Source organism: Panulirus ornatus, chromosome 15 (genome assembly GCF_036320965.1).
Source record: "Panulirus ornatus isolate Po-2019 chromosome 15, ASM3632096v1, whole genome shotgun sequence".
Lineage (NCBI taxonomy): Eukaryota > Metazoa > Arthropoda > Malacostraca > Decapoda > Palinuridae > Panulirus > Panulirus ornatus.
Genome location: NC_092238.1, coordinates 52,727,421 through 52,734,658, shown reverse-complemented (window position 1 = coordinate 52,734,658; position 7,238 = coordinate 52,727,421).

The following is a 7,238-nucleotide window of genomic DNA, read 5'->3' as shown; positions in this document are numbered from 1 at the left end:
TCTTCTTTCACACACTTTACCAAACTCAGTCACCAGCTTCTGCAGTTTCTCACATGAATCAGTCACCAGCGCTGTATCATCAGCGAACAACAACTGACTCACTTTCCAAGCTCTCTCATCCACAACAGACTTCATACATGCCCCACTTTCCAAAACTCTTCCATTCACCTCCCTAACAAACCCATCCATAAACAAATTAAACAACCATGGAGACATCACAAACCCCTGCTGCAAACCTACATTCACTGACAACCTCTTCCTACACGTACACATGCCTTTCATCCTCGATAAAATCTTTTCACTGCTTCTAACAACTTTCCTCCCACACCATATATTCTTAATACCTTCCACAGAGGATCTCTATCAACTCTATTATATGCCTTCTCCAGATCCATAAATGCTACATACAAATCCATATATATATATATATATATATATATATATATATATATATATATATATATGTATATATATATATATATATATATATATTTTTTTTTTTTTATACTTTGTCGCTGTCTCCCGCGTTTGCGAGGTAGCGCAAGGAAACAGACGAAAGAAATGGCCCAACCCCCCCCCCCCCATACACATGTACATACAAACGTCCACACACGCAAATATACATACCTACACAGCTTTCCATGGTTTACCCCAGACGCTTCACATGCCTTGATTCAATCCACTGACAGCACGTCAACCCCTGTATACCACATCGCTCCAATTCACTCTATTCCTTGCCCTCCTTTCACCCTCCTGCATGTTCAGGCCCCGATCACACAAAATCTCTTTCACTCCATCTTTCCACCTCCAATTTGGTCTCCCTCTTCTCCTCGTTCCCTCCACCTCCGACACATATATCCTCTTGGTCAATCTTTCCTCACTCATTCTCTCCATGTGCCCAAACCACTTCAAAACACCCTCTTCCGCTCTCTCAACCACGCTCTTTTTATTTCCACACATCTCTCTTACCCTTACGTTGCTTGCTCGATCAAACCACCTCACACCACACATTGTCCTCAAACATCTCATTTCCAGCACGTCCATCCTCCTGCGCACAACTCTATCCATAGCCCACGCCTCGCAACCATACAACATTGTTGGAACCACTATTCCTTCAAACATACCCATTTTTGCTTTCCGAGATAATGTTCTCGACTTCCACACATTTTTCAAGGCTCCCAAAATTTTCGCCCCCTCCCCCACCCTATGATCCACTTCCGCTTCCATGGTTCCATCCGCTGACAGATCCACTCCCAGATATCTAAAACACTTCACTTCCTCCAGTTTTTCTCCATTCAAACTCACCTCCCAATTGACTTGACCCTCAACCCTACTGTACCTAATAACCTTGCTCTTATTCATATTTACTCTTAACTTTCTTCTTCCACACACTTTACCAAACTCAGTCACCAGCTTCTGCAGTTTCTCACATGTATCAGCCACCTATATATACATATAGGAAACAGACAAAAGAATGACCCAACCCATCCACATACACATGTATGTACATACACGTCCACACACGCAAAGATATATACCTATACATCTTAATGTACGCATATATATACACACACAGACATATGCATATATACACATGTACATAATTCATGGTGTCTGCCTTTATTCATTCCTATCGCTACCCCGCCACACATGGAATAACAACCCCCTCCCCCCCTCATGTGTCCGAGATAGCGCTAGGAAAATACAACAAAGGCCCATTCGTTCACACTCAGTCTATAGCTGTCATGTAATAATTCACCGAAACCAAAGCTCCCTTTCCACATCCAGGCCCCACAAAACTTTCCATGGTTTACCCCAGACGCTTCACATGCCCTAGTTGAATCCATTGCCAGCACCTCGACCCGGTATACCATATCGTTTCAATTCACTCTATACCTTGCACGCCTTTCACCCTCATGCATGTTTAAGCCCCGATCACTCAAAATCTTTTTCACTCCATCTTTCCATCTCTAATTTGGTCTCCCACTTCTCCTCGTTCCCTCCACCTCTGACACATATATTCTCTCGGTAAATCTTTCCTCATTCATTCTCTCCATGTGACCAAAATATTTCAAAACACCCTCATCTGCTCTCTCAACCACACTCTTTTTATTTCCACATATCTTTCGTACCCCTACATCACTTCCTCGAGCAAACCACCTCACACCACATATTGTCCTCAAACATCTCATTTCCAGCACATCCACGCCCCAGCGCACAACTCTATCCATAGTTCACGCCTGTCAGCCATAGGGCATTGTTGGAACCACTAATTCTCTCAAACATACCCATTTTTGCTCTCCGAGATAATGTTCTCGACTTCCAAAGATGCTTCAAGGTTCCCAGAATTTTCCCCTCCTCCCCACCCTATGATTCACTTCAGCTTTCATGGCTCCATCCGCTGCCAGATCCACTCCCAGATATCTAAAACACTTTACTTCCTCCAGTTTTTCTCCATTCAAACTTACCTCCCAATTGACTTGACCTTCAACCCTATCGTACCTAATAACATTGCTCTTATTCACGTTTACTCTTAACTTTCTTCTTTCACACACTTTACCAAACTTAGTCACCAGCTTCTGCAGTTTCTCACAAAAATCAGCCACCAGCGCTCTCTCATCAGCGAAAAACAACTGACTCACTTCCCAAGCTCTCTCATCCACAACAGACTGCATACTTGCCTCTCTTTCCAAAACTCTTGGATTCACCTCCCTAATAACCCCATCCATAAACAAATTAAACAACCATGCAGACATCACACACGCATGCCGCAAACCTATATTCACTGAGAACCAATCGCTTTCCTCTCTTCCTACACGTACACATGCCTTACATCCTCGATAAAAACTTTTCACTGCTTCTAACAACTTGCCTCCCACAACATATATTCTTAAAACCTTCCACAGAGCATCTCTATCAAATCTATCATATGCCTTCTCTAGATCCAAAAATGCAACATACAAATCCATTTGCTTTTCTAAGTATTTCTCTCATCCATTCTTCAAAGGAAATACCTGATCCACACATCCTCTACCACTACTGAAACTACACTGCTCTTCCCCAATCTGATGCTCTTTACATGCCTTCACCCTCTCAATTAAAACCCTCCCATATAATTTACCAGGAATACTCAAGAAACTTATACCTTTTTGAGCACTCACTCTTAGCCCCTTTGCCTTTGTACAAGTGCACAATGCAAGCATTCCGCCAATCCTCAGGCACCTCACCATGAATCATATATACATTAAATAACCTTACCAAGCAGTCAACAATACAGTCACCCTCTTTTTTAATAAATTCCACTGCAATACCATCCAAACCTGCTGCCTTGCCGGCTTTCACCTTTCGCAAAGCTTTTACTACCATTTACCAAATCATTTGCCCTAACCCTCTCACTTTGCACACTACCTCGACAAAAACACCCTATATCTGCAACTCTATCATCAAACACATTCAACAAACCTTCAAAATACGCACTCTATCGCCTTCTCACATCACCATTGCTTGTTATCACCTCCCCATTAGCCCCCTTCACTGAAGTTCCCATTTGGTCCCTTGTCTTACGCTCTTTATTTGCCTCCTTCCAAAACATCTTTTTATTCTCCCTTTAATTTAATGATACTCTCCCACCCCAACTCTCATTTGCACTCTTTTTCACCTCTTGCACCTTTCTCATGACCTCCTGCATCTTTCTTTATATATCTCCCTCTCATTTGCATTTTTTCCCTGCAAAAATCGTCCAAATGCCTCTCTCTTCTCTGTCACTAATACTCTTACTTCTTCATACCACCACTCACTACCTTTTGTAATCAACCCACCTCTCACGCTTCTTATGCCACAAACATCTTTTGCGCAAGCCATCACTGCTTCCCTAAATACATCCCATTCCTTCCCCACTTCCCTTAAATCCTTTGTTCTCACCTTTTTCCCTTCTATATTCAGTCTACCCTGTTACTTCCTCACAGAAGGCTTCTTCCCTAGCTCACTTACTCTCACCACTCTCTTCACTGCAAAATTTTCTCCTCTTTTCTGATAACCCCTACAAATCTTCACCTTCGCCTCCACAAGATAATGATCAGATATCCCTCCAGTTGCACCTCTCAACACCTTAACATCCAAAAGTCTCTCTTTCGCGCCCCTATCAATTAACACGTAATCCAACAACGCTCTCTGGCCATCTCTCCTACTTATATACGTATCCTTATGTATATCTCGCTTTTTAAACCAGGTATTCCCAATCATCAGTCATTTTTCAGCACATAAATCTACAAGCTCTTCACCATTTCCATTTACACCTCTGAACACCCCATGTATACCAATCATTCCCTCAACTGCCACATTACTCACCTTTGCATTCAAATCACCCATCACTATAACCCGGTCTTGTGCATCAAAACCACTAACACACTCATTCAGCTGCTCCCAAAACACTTGCCTCTCATGATCTTTCTTATTCTGCCAAGGTGCATATGCACCAATAATCACCCATCTCTTTACGTCAACTTTCAGTTTTACCCATATCAATCTAGAATTTACTTTCTTACCCTCTCTCATATACTCCCACCACTCCATAAAATGATTTCTTTTCTAACTTAAGGGATTTATCAATGAAAGATGAAGGGTGGAAACTGTGATAAGATTTATGTTGGTCAGACTGGTAAGGATCTTTCTGTTCGACTTTAGGAAAATAGATGTAGTATAAGAACGTGACAAGAGTCAAGTGCCTTGTTTAATCATGCAAAAAACTATGATCATTGTATTGACTGGAGTAACGCCATCTCACTTATTAGCTCTAACTCTTATTACCGAGAGAAATATCATTGAATCTTCGATTATTAAATCCACAAAGAATTATAATCTTAATATTAGTGATGATCTATATAAATTAGATAACTTTATTGTTGATAAGATTTGTAAAATGATGTTTATGAACGCTCGTTGTATATTTTGGACAATCACATGTTTACCAAACGGCGTCCTAGCTTCGTCTCTTCGATGAGTATCAACTGACTGTTATATTTCTCACTTGTGTCTCCCCTGATGATGTGATTATTGCAGGAAAGTGCACTGGGAAACTTTACGTGTTTCATTTTCCCCGTGGATACATAGGAATATATATATATATATATATATATATATATATATATATATATATATATATATATATATATATATATATATATATATATATATATATATTGTGCTTTGTCGATGTCTCCCGCGTTTGCGACGTAGCGCACGGAAACAGACGAAAGAAATGGCCCAACCCACCCCCACTCACATGTATATACATACACGTCCACACACGCAAATATACATACCTACACAGCTTTCCATGGTTTACCCCAGACGCTACACATGCCCTGATTCAATCCACTGACAGCACGTCAACCTCGGTACACCACATTGATCCAATTCACTCTATTCCTTACCCTCCTTTCCTCACTCATTCTCTCCATGTGCCCAAACCATTTCAAAACACCCTCTTCTGCTATCTCAACCACGCTCTTTTTATTTCCACACATCTCTCTTACCCTTACGTTACTTACTCGATCAAACCACCTCACACAACACATTGTCCTCAAACTTCTCATTTCCAGCACATCCACCCTCCAGAGCATAACTCTATCCATAGCCCACGCCTCGCAACCATACAACATTGTCGGAACCACTATTCCTTCAAACATACCCATTTTTGCTTTCCGAGATAATGTTCTCGACTTCCACACATTCTTCAGGGCTCCCAGGATTTTCACCCCTTCCCCCACCCTATGATCCACTTCCGCTTCCATGGTTCCATCCGCTGCCAGATCCACTCCCAGATATCTAAAACACTTTATTTCCTCCAGTTTTTCTCCATTCAAATTTACCTCCCAGTTGACTTGACCCTCAACCCTACTGTACCTAATAAACTTGATCTTATTCCCATTTACTCTTAACTTTCTTCTTTCACACACTTTACCAAACTCAGTCACCAGCTTCTGCAGTTTCTCACATGAATCAGTCACCAGCGCTGTATCATCAGCGAACAACAACTGACTCACTTTCCAAGCTCTCTCATCCACAACAGACTTCATACATGCCCCACTTTCCAAAACTCTTCCATTCACCTCCCTAACAAACCCATCCATAAACAAATTAAACAACCATGGAGACATCACAAACCCCTGCTGCAAACCTACATTCACTGACAACCTCTTCCTACACGTACACATGCCTTTCATCCTCGATAAAATCTTTTCACTGCTTCTAACAACTTTCCTCCCACACCATATATTCTTAATACCTTCCACAGAGGATCTCTATCAACTCTATTATATGCCTTCTCCAGATCCATAAATGCTACATACAAATCCATATATATATATATATATATATATATATATATATATATATATATATATATATATATATATAATATGAGAAAAACAGAGAGATAGGTAGAATGTTTGAGGAAAGGAACCTGGAAGTTTTGGCTCTGAGTAAAATGAAGCTAAAGGGTAAAGGGGGAGAGTGGTTTGCGAATGTCTTGGGAGTAAAGTTAGGGGTTAGTGAGAGGACAAGAGCAAGGGAAGGAGTAGCATTTGCATCATTTCCCTGCAAAAATCGTCGAAAAGCTTCTCATCTCTTTCACTAATAATCTTACTTCTTCATACCACCACTCACTACCCTTTCTAATTTTCCCGCCTCCCATCTTTCTCATGCCACAAGCATCTTTTGCGCAAGCCATCACTGCTTTTCTAAAATACATCCCATTCCACCTCCCGTCCCCTTACGTCCTTTGTTCTCATCTTTTTCCATCCTGTACTCAGCCTCTCCTGGTACTTCCTCACACAAGTATTCTTCCCAAGCTCACTTAGTTTCGCCAATATATATATATATATATATATATATATATATATATATATATATATATATATATATATATATATATATATATATATATATATATATATATATATATTGGTTCTCAGTGAATGTAGGTTTGCGGCAGGGGTGTGTGATGTCTCCATGGTTGTTTAATTTGTTTATGGATGGGGTTGTTAGGGAGGGAAATGCAAGAGTTTTGGAAAGAGGGGCAAGTATGAAGTCTGTTGGGGATGAGAGAGCTTGGGAAGTGAGTCAGTTGTTGTTCGCTGATGATACAGCGCTGGTGGCTGATTCATGTGAGAAACTGCAGAAGCTGGTGACTGAGTTTGGTAAAGTGTGTGGAAGAAGAAAGTTAAGAGTAAATGTGA